The 13,802-nt window shown below is 49.0% G+C and overlaps 1 protein-coding gene across 1 annotated transcript in view; it reads right to left on the bottom strand.

Annotated features, from left to right (window-relative positions):
- Positions 1-1,206, bottom strand: part of Efcab6 (EF-hand calcium binding domain 6) — a 182,008-nt gene extending 180,802 nt beyond the window's left edge. Inside the window, exon 1 of the mRNA XM_032918784.1 lies at positions 1,101-1,206. The gene's annotated coding sequence lies outside the window, so the exon portion shown is untranslated. The remainder of the gene's footprint in view (positions 1-1,100) is intronic.
- Between the last annotated feature and the right edge of the window lie 12,596 nt (positions 1,207-13,802).

Genomic DNA, 13,802 nt, shown 5'->3' on the forward strand with positions numbered 1-13,802 from the left:
ACAAGGCCCAGAAGCACTTGCAGCTCCATTCCTGCGTTGGGGTCACAGACAGGGGGAGGGAGCCATGAATAGAATAATTCCCTGTCTGTTCCTCTCGCCCCATCTCAACATTCACTGATTTCTCTGCTTTTAGATTTTCTGTGGATCCAAGGGAACTTGCTAGACAGCAAGCCCTCTGGCAGGAAAGAGCCCAAGGGCTTCTGGACCTATGGAGACTGGCACAGGACAAGCACGATATCACCCTTTGTTCTTGATGGGCTACGGTGAACACCTCACACTGGGAGGTAGACGCCTAGGCTAAGGTTACCCTTGGTCTTGAAAGCTAACAGTGTGCTGAGGAGGACAAGACATTGTGACAGACTCTTCACATCTCGCGTCCCTAGCTACATCGTCATTAAGGTTTCCCAAGAAAAGAGAATCCTGAGACATTGACAAATTCAGAACCTGAGGGTAGACAGTGACGAGGACTGGAAAGCCAGTAACTTCTGACTTTCACATATTCTTTTTTTTTTTTTAATTCTCTTTGGTGTTCCGTTTTGTTTGAGACAAGCTCTCATGTAGCCCAGGTTAGCCTAGAGCTCCTATGTGCCAGAGGACTCGTCCTGCCTCTACCTCTCTGCCTGCTGGATCACAGGAGCGAGTGAGTACCACATCCAGTTCCCGCTATGCTTCCTGCCCACAGGCAGAAACCGCCGTTGTGGCAGCTAGTTCCCAGATCTATCTGTCCGTTTGCCAGAGGACTGATGTCCAGTGTTTAGCAGATGCTATTTACAACAGAATCCTAACAAAAGTACCATCCGTCTGCCTTGGCACCCAGAGAAACATAACTCAACACAAGGGTAAAATATACGCACAGCCAACACCAGTGACATCAGGAACAAAAACTGTTGGTTCTGGCATCACTCGGGGTAGGGGAGAGTGCTTGACTAAACTGGAAAAGGACCGTGAGCCGCACAAAAGATGTGGGCAGCTCCGGCTACATATTTGAGAGGTCTCTTGGAACATCGAGGGAGTGCTCTGTTCCACCTGAGAACGGGCGCCTTAAAACGGGTCGCCCCCCTCCCACCACCCCATGACCTTGCACAGGCCTTCATACGCACCTCAGTCACCAAGCACCTTCGTTTTTTGAACAGTGGGAAAAACACAGGGTGTAGGTCAGACGGTCGCTGCCATCTACTGTGCCACCTTGCAAGTTGATTCTTCTCCCGTCCGAGTCTCTCCGTTTGCAAAGTGGAAATAGCAGCTCTCTATCAAGTGAGTCTTCTCAGCCCGGATCCTAAGGGAGATGACCACATGTGAGCTCTGCTGACCCTCAACCAAATGCAAAAGTGTGTGTGTCCTGGCGGGCGGAACAGAGGGATGATCCGACTCCAGAGCTTCCCACAGACAAGGAGCCTGGAGATGACTCAGCAGTTAAAGATGCTTGCTGCGAGGCCTGAGGTTGAGTTCTGTCCCCAGAACCCACAAGGGAAAAGGAGAGAACCGGGGCTGGAGAGATGGCTCAGTGGTTAGGAGCACTGACTGCTCTTCCAGAGGACGTGAGTTCAAGTCCCAGCAACCACATGGAGGCTCATGACCATCTGTAATGGGATCTCATGCCCTCTTCTGGTGTGTCTGAAAATGGCTACAGAATACTCATATAAATAAAATAAGCAAATATATTTTTTCAAAAAAGGAGAGAACCAACTCCAGGGGCTGTCCTCTGACCTCCGCAAACAAGCAACATCACCCCCTCCAAAAAACAATTAACAATCTCCAGAGAAAACTTACTAAGGCCATTGCTCTCAGAGCTGGAGGAGGACCGTGGCTCACCTCAGCATGAGTGTTTAGCAGTCAGTAGAGAGAGAACTCAGAAAGCAGTCAACAGCACAATCTGCAGGTATCAGGATAACCAGGGAAACAACCGTACTCAAGAAAAACCACCTCGGGAGTGACAGTGAGAAGGCTAGGCTGACTCCATGACAGGCTTCAAATAGGCAGCTCAGGAGACTAGGCCTAAACCTCTGTTTCCTAGATCGGGGCAATTCCAAGTCCAGGCTCCAGAAGCTGCCCTGCCACCTGGCCTGAGGCAAGGACCATGGGTCAATGGCAGTTTCCAGACTTCCTCAGCTACTTCCTCAGTAGGAGTTTCCAGATCTCCACGGCAAGCTTCCAGCCCCCACACCCGGGTAATGGAATGTCCATAGAGATGGACCCAACAGATTAGCATAGAGGTCACCTATCCTGGAATTCCCTAATGTGCTTTAAATCAGGCCTGCGAGCTCACTTGTGTGTCTATATTCTGGTGGTAGGAGACCCCAGCATGCTGGACTTCTGCAGAATAAAACTCTGTGCATTTACATACTATTTGAGTCCAGGACATCATTTTTTTGGCGAATCATGGACCCTTACAACTGTAGTGTGGGAGCTAGAGGAATATGAAGCCCAGACAAGGGTGATCACAGGGCAGATGCTTACTAAATCATCGAGAAGTAAATAAACACAGAGTTAACCCAGGGGGACAGGATAATCCCACTTACCAGAGGGGACATTTTCAGAATGTGTTACTGGAAACCTTTATGATTCAGAGTTCTTTAATTTCAAATACTTAGTTCAAACTGAAAGCACATTCTCTCCTGAAAGTGAGGACACTGAGCCTGGATGCCTGTCATTTAGTGGTGATCCAGAGGCCTATCTCAGCCTTGCCTGATGAAACCCAGGAGGACCCTCCCTCCCATCTAAATGTGAGGGGAAAAAAATGTCTTCCTGGAAGAACTGAAGGCCTTATTTCCTGGATTAAACACATCCCATTTTGAAGGTGCTGGAAATCGAGCCTAGGGCCTCACACATGCCAGGCAGTACCTTACTGTTGGGTTATATGACAGTCACTGACTTTTTAAAGTCTGTTTTGCCTTGACAGGAAGCTCACAGTAATGTCAAGGCCCAATTTTACTGATTAAAAATCTGAACATTCTCTTTCTTCCCCATGATTTCCTTGTTTGCTCTAATTTCCTTTCTGGAACTGTGATAGTTTATAAATGCTCAGCCTAGGGAGTGGCACTATTAGAAGGTGTGGCCCTGTTGGAGGAAGTGTGTCACTGTGGGTGTGGGCTTTAAGACCCTTATCCTAGCTGCCTAGAAGCCAATATTCTGGTAGCAGCCTTCAGATGAAGATGTAGAACTCTCAGCTCCTCCTGCACCATGCCTGCCATGGATTCAGCCATGCACCTGCCTTGATGATACTGGACTGAACCTCAGCCCCAATTAAATGTTGTCCTTTATAAGACTTGCCTTGGTCATGGTGTCTGTTCACAGCAGTAAAACCCTAACTAAGACAGGAACCAAAAAGCAACTTAAAGAAGGAATGGATTTATCTGATTTATAGTTCTGAAGGGTTAAAATTTTTAAAAATTAGTCATGAACAAAGTCTGGCCATGCCTGAAAGAATTTGAGATAGGGCCCCAAGGACACGGCCATCTGGAGCTACGCCCTTCCCTTCCTTTCCCTTCCTTCACTCCCTAATATGAGTCATCCCTCTGCTGATCGAGATAAGCCACCTTGCCCATATTGCTGAGATGCTAGATTGTACGAATGCTTTGTTAATGCAATTCCACGCCAAAAGTAACTGTGCACTCTTTGTATTAGCCAATTATGTGTATCCGCACAAAACCCCTGGCTTTCCCTATATAAGCTCCTGCTTAGAGAGGCTCGGGGCTGGACTCTATCTCCTGTGTGGGATACGTGTCGGTCCGAGATCTCGTTAATAAAACTGCCTCTTGCTGTTACATCAAGACCGGCTACTCGTGTTTCCTGGGGGTTCCAGATCCCAGTCCATTGCTGAGGGAAGCCATGGTAGACGAGAGCAGGAACTTGAAGCAGAGACCACCGAAGAATACTGCTTGCTGGCTCACGTTCCGGGCTATTTACTGGTTCATTCTCAGAAAGCTTTCTTACACAGTCCAGGCACAGCTTTCCAGGGAATGATGCTGCCCACAGTGGGCTGGGCCCTCCCACATCAATTAACAAGCAAGACCATCCCTAAGGAAGCACCTTCAGGCCAATCCCTCAACTGAGACTTCCGGCTCAGATGACTCCAGGCTGTGTCAAGGTGGCAGCTTGAGCTAGCTAGGACACAGTATTTTTTCTTGTGACGATTTACATGATTTAGTTGAACACATGGTAGGTGTCCACATATGTCACCCAAAGCCCTCCTGGACTTCAGGTATGAAACCGGACAGCTGCTTGTCCAGAACACAGGTTCTACTACCGTATAATGCAGGAGAGAAGGCTCACTCTGCTAGTTCTCAGCTTTGTGACGTGCCTCAACCTGGCTCACACTATAGATTTTCATAGCTGAGAACTGAGGAGGAAATTTAAAAGGTACGTGAGGGCCAATAAGATAGCTCATTGGATAAAGACACTTGCCACGAAGCCTCACAACTTGAATTTGATCTCTGGGATTCACATGGTAGAGGGAAAGAACTGCAAGCTCTCCTCTGACTACTACATGTGCTCCCATGAACCTCCATTCCCTCTCCCGCCCCTCCCCCCTCCCTCCCTCCCTCCCCCTCTCTCTCTGTCTCTCTGTCTCTTTCTCTCTCTCTCTCTCCCTCTCTCTCTCTCTCTCTCTCCCTCTCTCTCTCACACACACATACACAACAACAACGACGACGACGATGACGAAGACAATGACAAGTGAATCTAATAACACTCTAAAATCCACGCGAGGCCTGGAGGACGCCTGACTCAGCAAGTGCTCAGAGCCCACACCAATGGGAGCAGTGAACAAATCACAAATCGGAGCAGAAGACAGACAGCAAATGGCATCTGAAACCCGATAAAACCGAACAGCAGTAAGGGTCAAAACCCAGGACAGAGCAAAACAGAACCAAAGGGGTGCGCACTGGTGGGGCTCTGGAACTGAGGCAGTGAGCACCGGTGGGGCCCTGAGAGTCGCAGGTCACAGAACCACAGGGTTCGACAAACACATCCCTTCCCTTCACATGTTCTCTTCCTAAAGAGTACTATAAAGAAAGGGGAATTAACACTTGAATATATTTCCAGAACCACACCTGTCAATACCTGTGGGCCCACACGAGGTATTTTTATACACACATACTTTACAAAAGATCACAGGAAGTATGTTAAGGAAAAAGGGTAGCTGTTGGTATCCTTTCTCCCAGTTACATCGTCTACTGCCTATGGCTTATGTGTCAGTCCAGGGAGAAGCCATCAGGAAGCCACCCTGACTCTAAGCATCTTCTATGACAGTGGCTCTCAACCTTTCTAATGCCATGACCCTTTAATTCAGTTCCTTGTGTTGTAGTGACCCCCAACCATAAAACCATTTCATTGCTACTCTATAAGTTTGTTTACTACTGTTATGAATCATAATGTAAATATCTTAGTTAGGGTTTCTATTGTTGCCACGAAACACCATAACCAAAAAGCATGTTGGAGAGGAAAGGGTTTATTTAGCTTACCCTTCCATATAGATGTTCACCAGAAGAAAGTCAGGACAGGAACTCAAGCAGGGCAGGAACCTGGAGGCAGGAGTTTATGTAAAAGCCATGGAGAAGTGCTGCTTATTGGCCTGCTTTCTTATAGAACCCAGGACCACCAGCCCGGGGTTGGCAACACCCACTATGGGCTGGGTCCTCCTCCCTCCGATCACAAATTGAGAAAATGCCCTACAGCTGGCTCTCATGGGGGCATTTCCTCAACTGAGGCACCTTCCTCTCTGATGACTCTAGCTTGTGTCAAGTTGACACAAAACCAGCCTGTATAATACCTATATGCTAAGTATCTAGTATGCGACCCCCAGGTTGAGAACCATTGCTCTGTGAGCTTTAACCCTTGCTCTTGATACAGACCAGTGAAGTTGATTTACTAAAGCAACTGCCTTATTAGCATCAGGATGTGCTGAACAGGCTTGCAGCACTGGTTCTCTTTGGGGGTGATGATTGGCTATAAGGGTCACAGCATGGTTGCTCAACTTCTGCATGGCTGGAAAGGGAGGGGGGCACAGAATATAGAGTGTACGTACAAATAAATTTGGCATGCAAAATATAAAATATAAGGTAAGCTTTGTGGGTTTCTTATTTTTGAGACAGGGTTTCAGTGTAGCCCAGGCTATAATTTGAGATCCTCCCACCTCAGCCTCTCTCAAATTCTGGGATTACAAGTATACACCACCATGTCCAGCTTCAGTCAAGCACTTTGTAAAAAAAGAATTTTTTTTCCTACTTTGAACCAAGCACTAAAATGAATGTAAACAAAGGCACAGATAACTCCAATGAATTCTTTTTCCTCCAATTCATCCGGCTGCAGTGAAGACACTCGTTCATGGAAACCCAAGGAGCCAATGGCAGGTTCGTTTTAGACCCCCTGGAGCTTAGACAAATGTTTATTGAACAAAAGGCAACGGATAAAAGACCAAGATGAAGTGTGGTTTGTAAAGATAGGATTTATTTACCGTATTTCTCTAAGTTCAGTCCTTCAAGGACACAGACACAATTTAAGAGAAATGAGTGCTTTCCCCAGAGTGATATAAAAGCCCTTTTGAAGAGGCAGACTTATGGGAAGTAAATATTTTCAGGAGGAGGCAGGTGCATCTCTGAGGTCAAGGCCAGCCTGCTATAGACCGTAAGTTTCAGGCTAGCCAGGGCTATGTAGTGAGACCTTCTAAAATTAAATAAAACAAAACGGTTTTGTTTTTTCAGGAGGGAAAAAAAAGGAATGGAAGGGTGAACTAGGGGGCAGCCTTCAGCCTGAAACCCTAGTACACTTCACAAAGTGCTTTCACATGAAATTTGGGCACTGGGGTTAAGGGAGCATTTGCCTGGAAGCAGAATGAGGCGGTTCTGCCTTTGCGACTTGTGTGGCTGACAGGTCTCTCACCCAAGTCCTCCTCAGGACCAAGCAGAGAACGTAGTGCTCAGGATCTAGGCGGGGCGCGAAGGAGCAGGGTAAGGAACTCCGCAAGCGGTGGGAAGTCCGAGACCGCACCTTCCGCGGGTGCCCGCCCGCCCGCCCGCCCGCCCGCCCGCACGCCCGCACGCTCCCCCTCGACTCTCGCTTCGCTCCGCGCAGCCCCGCACTCCCCTGGCACTCCCAGGCCCACGCTCCGCCTTACCCGGCTGGGTGGTCTCCACCTCGCTGCGCCCACACCGTGCAAAGATTGGTCCCTAGGTTCTAGGGGCGGGCGCGAGCCACGTCTTCAGGACGCTGTTGCCCCAGCAACCAGGGTGCTTGCCAGGAGGATGTTAAGTCTCCGCCTCCCACTAGTAGCGGAGTTGCGATTGGCCAAGAAAGGAGGCGGAGCCAGACGAGGCTTAGGCCCAGGAAGAACTTCCGCCGGAAGTGTTGTCCCTGGGAGAGATGAGAGCCAGGAGCCAGGTGTGGTGTCTCCCTGTTCTTTGTTTTTGTTGTTCTGTTGAATTTCTGTGTGATTGAAGCCGAGTCCCTTGAACCTGCCCTGCCTCTGAGAAGCAGGCTTTTTTAAAGAGTTATTTATTTTTACATTATTATAGCAAAATATTCCCGTGTTCTTTCTCTTGAATAATTGCTATATACATCAGAATTATAGAAGCCTATTTATATATGTATATATAATCTGTGTGGATTATATATACATATCTGTATGGATATACTCAATACATTACATTACCGTCTCAAAAAATTGTTACAATTAAAAATAAGAAAAATAAGAAAATAAATGTTTCGTTTTGCCCTCAAAAGATTACATTTATGTGTTTGAGTATGTGTCCGCATTGTGTATGTGCACTGTGTATATGCAATGCCCGCAGAGGCCAGAAGAGGGCGTTAGATCATCTATGCCTGGAATTACAGATGGTTGTGAGCTGTCTTGTGGGTGCTGGGAACCAAGCTTGGGTCCTCTGCAGGAGCAGCAAGTGCTTTTAACCACTGAGTCATCTCTCCAGCCCTTGTGGATAATGAATCCAGCCTCCCCATAGCATACTTCATGAGCCCTAGCTAGCTGGATCTCTGGTGAGCAAGATTAACTTAGAATTAGTATGTCTGGCAGAAGCCTATTTGTCTATTGTAAGGCATGACTCTATAAACACAAGACCTGCTTGCTTTGCCTACCTTGTGCCCAGCACATGGCATGGTATACAACCGTAGGGCCCTCACAAATGAATTAGTACCAAGAGTCCCTAGGCCCAGTCAGAGCACGAGGGATGACAGTAGTGATCATGAAAACAATGGCCCTTCTCCCTGGCTCTGTGGAGTCCTCTTCCTCAGAAACCCATGTAAGTACTTCATGTGTAGTTCAGTCTGCTTCTTCACAGCATGCTGATGAGATAGGTCTGGTGGAAGCGCACACACACGATGTTTTGTCCAAGGATTCACAGCTGATCAAGCCAGACCCAGAATGAGAATCCATATACCTGAGCCCACCCCCACCCCACCCCCGACCCCCTCCACAGTCTTCCTGACTTCTTATTTGGAGAGGAAGACATTGCTTCATGGGTAAGATGCCCAACACACATCTCTGCCAGCGTGTGAGTTAATGGGTTCTTTGCCCTGTGTTGTACAAATGGATCTTATGTAGCCCCTGCCTCCTGGCCTATTTAAGGAATAAGCACTCTCTCCCACCCACTACCAGGCTGTCACACTTATTTCTCTGATTGAATGACCAGGTCTCCCGTCATTAGGAAATAGAATCCACAAGCCCCTAACACACATGGCATATGTTCACCATTTCTTTGACACCCTCTCTTGTCCCAAAAGAGAACTGCTTTTCAGAGAGTCCAACTCCTGTACTGGTTGCCCTGGGACCCTTCACAGAGGACTGAGCGCCAGCCTTCTGGGCGACCTTTGCTTGTGTTTGTAGCCCTTTTGGAGGATCTGTGGTCAAAACTATTTCCTCATGGAGCTACGACATTACTGGATTTTTCAATTCTTCTCACCTAAGTGAAGCACTGCAGGAGGAGACAAGATCAAAGAAGAGAATCCAGCTGCCTGTTAATAAACAGATTTGCAAACGCCTTCTTTTGTTGTTTCAGGAAATATTATTTTCCCTAAAAGCTTAGTGCACACGCACATCCCGGAAATTTCCAGAAACCTTTTAGGGAGGAGGAGCTATAGTCTGCAAATGAGGGGCAAGCAGGCCACAGCCTGGACCTTCATGGGCAAACTCAGGGTCCCTTTTGAGCTTTGCCCACACCTGGCCTTTCATGCTTGCTAGGGACTCCAGGTTCCAGGTCCATAGCAGCAGAGAGCAGGGTCTCATCCCTGACAGGAAGTGTTAAAACGGAAACCTGGAGATTTGGTCATATTTGGTTTTATTTTTGTGTCTCTCCCCCCAACCCTCTTTACTCGGTAGTGTTTTCCTGCTCTGGCAATTTCTTCCTTCTGTGTGAAGAGTTGACTCTTTCACAAGGAGCTAAATTCAGCTTGTTTATTGCCCAATGAAACCATAACACCTATTAGTGTGGGTTTGATCGCTGTCCAAACACAGCAAGTTCTGTATGGAGACAGTGGCCCTGGGCGGCAATTTAATGATTGTCATCTCTTCTGGGAAAACTTTCCAAGCACCCTGCTGGTTCCCTCAGAGTCAGGGGTGAGGGGAAGTGGTGCAGGATGTCCCGCAAAAGGCTGTCTTCAAAAGGGTGGGGCCTGGACGGGGACCGTGGTGTTGGCATCCTTCCCCATCTCCCAAAGCACCATTTACACCAGGAACTTGAGGGGCTCGCTATTGGCTTACAGACAATTCCGATAGGCTCCGCCCAACAGCTACCCGCCCACAGCCCTTACTATCAGCTCTGCAGCTGCCAGGTGTGGCCTCTTATGAGATAACTGCTCGCTAAGCTACCCCTTTTTTCTTCTTACTTCTTCTACCTCTTCCTTCCTTCCTCCTCTCCTTCCTCCCTCCCCCCTTCTCTCTCTGTTCGCAACCACCTCTCCTTTTCTCCTTTTGTCCCTCTCTGTTCCCCCTTTCTCTGTCCCTACCCCTTTTCCAGGTCCCCGCTCCCCTTCTTCCCACAATAGCCTCCTTTTTACTAGGCCTGTTGTATGATGTGATTTCTCAGGGGGACACCTTGGCAGGGACCCCCAGGTATTCCCCCACCCCAACCCACCCCCGGCCATATCACACATATCGCGCCACTTTTATATTTTCTAACACTCACCTCCCAGGAAACTTACTCTTCTCTATCCACCACGTGCATCTGCTGCCCAAGGCCTCTGGAGACTCCCCTGAAAAAGTCAGAAGAATGCTGCATGGCCGGAACCTCTGGCCACTCTTGAAGGTTTGGGCATTCACGACAACCTTCTTCCCAGTAGCATGTCTAAGAGAGGGGACCAGAGCGAGCAGCTTGTCACCCTGTCAGGCCAGGAAGAGGGCAGGAGAGATTATATACCTTTGCACTGAAGAACAAGCAGAAGAAGTGACCCAGCCCTGAGGAGCTGGGCTGCTCTCCAAGGAGGCCAATGCTGAAGGTTGGGGCAGTAATGCCCCCGCCTTGCTACGGACTAATAGCATCACCAGGAAGTCTGAACACTCTGCTGTTGGTGGCCTCCCAAAAGGAGACAGGACTCTACTCAGCTGTCCTTAGGAGAAAAGAAATCTCAGAAAAATAAATAAGGGGGAGGGGTTGAAAGATGGCTAAAGAGTACTGGCTGCTCATCCAGAGGTCATGGGTTCGGTTCCCAGCACCCACATGGTAGCTCACAAGGATCGGGAACTACAATTTCCAAGCGATCCGATGCCTTCTCTGGCTTCTGTGGGCACCAAGCCTACACACGCGGTGCATTCACATGCATGCAAGCAAAACACCCACACCCATAAGATAAATCTAAAATAATTGAAAATTAAAATAAATGAGGTGTGAGTAGCTCCTGCTGCAGTTATTTTCCTTGACTAAAAATAGTCCTCCCCACCTCCATCTTCTCCCTCCCTCCCGCTCTCCCCCTCCGCCTCTGGATATTTACCTTGACAGATGATAGGCCTCCTCATTTTAATTCCATCAGCCAGAAACTAAATCGCACATTTAAAACACTGTCACCACCAATAACTGACAATAGCCTGTAAAATGGGGGCTATTTCCTAGAGCATTTCAGAATTCAACACGGAGAGTGCGGCCCGGTGTGGTAGGAGAGTGCGCCTGGTGTGGTACTTTTATCTGTCCCGCCCCCCCCCACTCCTTTAGTTCCATTGAGCCCCTCCCCCCACTTAATAGTTGCTGACTCTCCCCTTTCGTGGAAACAGGAAGGGAAATCCACTTATCTTGCCCCTGAACAAGACCACACAATGAAATGCACTGGCATTTTCGAATTTCACGATTCCGTCCCATCCCCAGCCCCCACCCCACCGTGCATCGCGCTGCAGTCCTCTTAGGAGGCCGGGCCTCCTCCGGAACCTGCAGTTAGAGAGGAGCAACTTCACGACTCATCCACCTGGGCAGCAACAAACCCCGGCAATCACCAGCCGTTCTCTTTGCTAAGAGCTGGGATCTTGCAACAGCTTGTAATTAGTGCTGTTTAACATTTAATTTGCCTTTAGTTAGCTAACAAGCGTCTATTGATTACCTGATAGGAAAGGAAGACTACACGGAGCGGGCTGGTAGAGGGATGAATAAGGCCTCCCGCTCCACTTCCGGTCTCCTTGGGACCCTAAACACCCACTTCCGGAAGGAAACTGAAGATTGGGTTAAGAAATGGAAAACAGACAGTGTGCAGTTATAGAAAATTCTTCCTTTTATCAAATTCGGGGCTCTAAGTCCTGGTATGTTCCCCTCAAGGGACGACGCTTGTAGCCACATCTTGTCTCGGGGTCCTTAGCACAGGCTAAGGCAGTCTCCGGCCTTCCCTCCCTCTGTAACTGTCCCAGGTATGGTAGGGATCCAGGACAGCGACATCAACCAGCCTGCCAGCCTCACTTGCCCATGCTCTTAATTAACATCACAGATAAAACGGTGTGTTGGGGGGAGGGGCCCGGTCAGCAAGCCAAGACTCATCCTTAAGACTGCATTTATGGTGTGGGCTGGGGGACACACGTTCGGTCTTTGAAGGCCTTGGATTCCACCCCCAATTCCAAACAGAGAAGCAGGGAAATTTTCCAACAGGATAAAGTGAGGGAGGCCAACATGAAGTCCAAGAAGTCAGTGTGTGGTGCGGAGGACCCCATGGCAAGGAATGGTGCGCTATCAGGGTGAGGGGTGCTGGTGGCAGAACACTGCTGGGGGACCCGGCCAAGCTGAATCCCGTGAGCAGTGGGCTGGACAGGGGGTCATTTAATTCATTTTGTTTTTATTTCTGTGTGCCTGCAGAAGCTGGAAGAGGGCAGATCGCCTGGAACTGGAGTTACAGGCAGTTGTGAGCCACCTGGGAACTGAGCTGGGATCTTCTGCAAGAGCAGCAAGTGCCTTTAACAAACCCCGAGCCATCTCTCCAGTCTCGGTTCTTGCTAACACCAAACATTCTTAACACCAAGGGAAGTAAGAGCTATTGGGCCACTGTATCGCAGCTACGTTACAGAAAATGAAATGTCCACCAAAAGTAAGCTCACAGCCTTCACGCTCTGTGCAGTTGGACTGAGACGCGGCTAGGAAGTCCCAGTAGAAGAGCTCCCTCCCTCTTTGAACATTGTAGTAGACTGTGAAGGACGAGTGGGCAGAAACAACAGCCGAATGGCTGTAACCATTCACCAGCGGTTCCCATGGGCACACAGGGAGACAAGGGGGTGTGTGCCTCCACAAAGGTGGCCTGCCATGAAGCATTTTCAACTTCCTCACAGCTGGTACCCAACACCACACATCAAGGTAAAGATGGTGGCTCCAAAAAATACAAGATGCTGGGGCCAGGAAGATGGCTCAGTCATACAGGATGTGCTGCCCAAGTGTGAGAACCCAGAGTCCACATTAAAAAAAAAAAAAAAAAAAAAAAAAAAAAAAGCCAAGTTCGGAAGTAGAAATGGTTGACTCCCAAGGCTTCACTGGCCAGCTAGCCCAGCCGAATTGTGAGCTCCAGGCTCCATGAGACCCATCCCAAAAGAACAAGGTGGACATTTCAGAGAGCAATTGAAAAAGACACCCAACATGAACCTCTTGGCCTTACATGCCTGCAAACACGTGTGTTCGTGTGCTCATGTGCGTGCACGCCCACACACAAATAATAATTTTTAAAACCATAGGATACATTTCCTGGTTGCCTTTCAGGGACACCTTAGCAACTTCTGGTTTCTCAAGAACCATCGTTAAAAGGACACGAGCTCCCTCGTGTGGCGGCGGCAGGAGGCTCCCTTCTGAGGCAGGATTCAGGGCTGCAGCTCAAACACCACACCAGGATCCAAGCATGAACCAGATGGTCCTCCCACGTGAAAAGCTGGCAGAAGCCCAGCATGCCTCGGAGACCATGACTATGGCCACACTGTGTGGCAGATGTTTCCGGCTGTCTCCTGCTGGCCCCAGCCCCACTGGACAGCAGTTACAAGCTTCACGATCTGCTACCCTCTCCAGACAACTGTGCCCAAAGTCACAGGAGGCTCCCGGGGCTGCACATTGGGACCCCTTGTCAGAGATGAAAGGTCTGTCCTTATGACCCCAAGAGAGTTGGAGGGGCTGGGCGACCCAGGTAAAGAAATAGCTTCCTCTTGTTTCCCTATGCTGTCCCATCATTCCCTGCTAGGCCACCCGTTTCCAAACCCTGCTCCTGCCTGTTGCTTACACCCAGCAATATCTCCACCCTTCCTGAGGTTGCTCGTTCTGAATCTTCAAGGTCCTGGCTCTGCTCCCCTGTGAGGCTCCTCTCGTCTGCCTGGCTGGCTAGAGCCTGGTTTTTGGTTGGCAGAGCAACGAGCT

This window comes from Rattus rattus, chromosome 1, assembly GCF_011064425.1.
Source record: "Rattus rattus isolate New Zealand chromosome 1, Rrattus_CSIRO_v1, whole genome shotgun sequence".
In the NCBI taxonomy this organism is placed as follows: domain Eukaryota; kingdom Metazoa; phylum Chordata; class Mammalia; order Rodentia; family Muridae; genus Rattus; species Rattus rattus.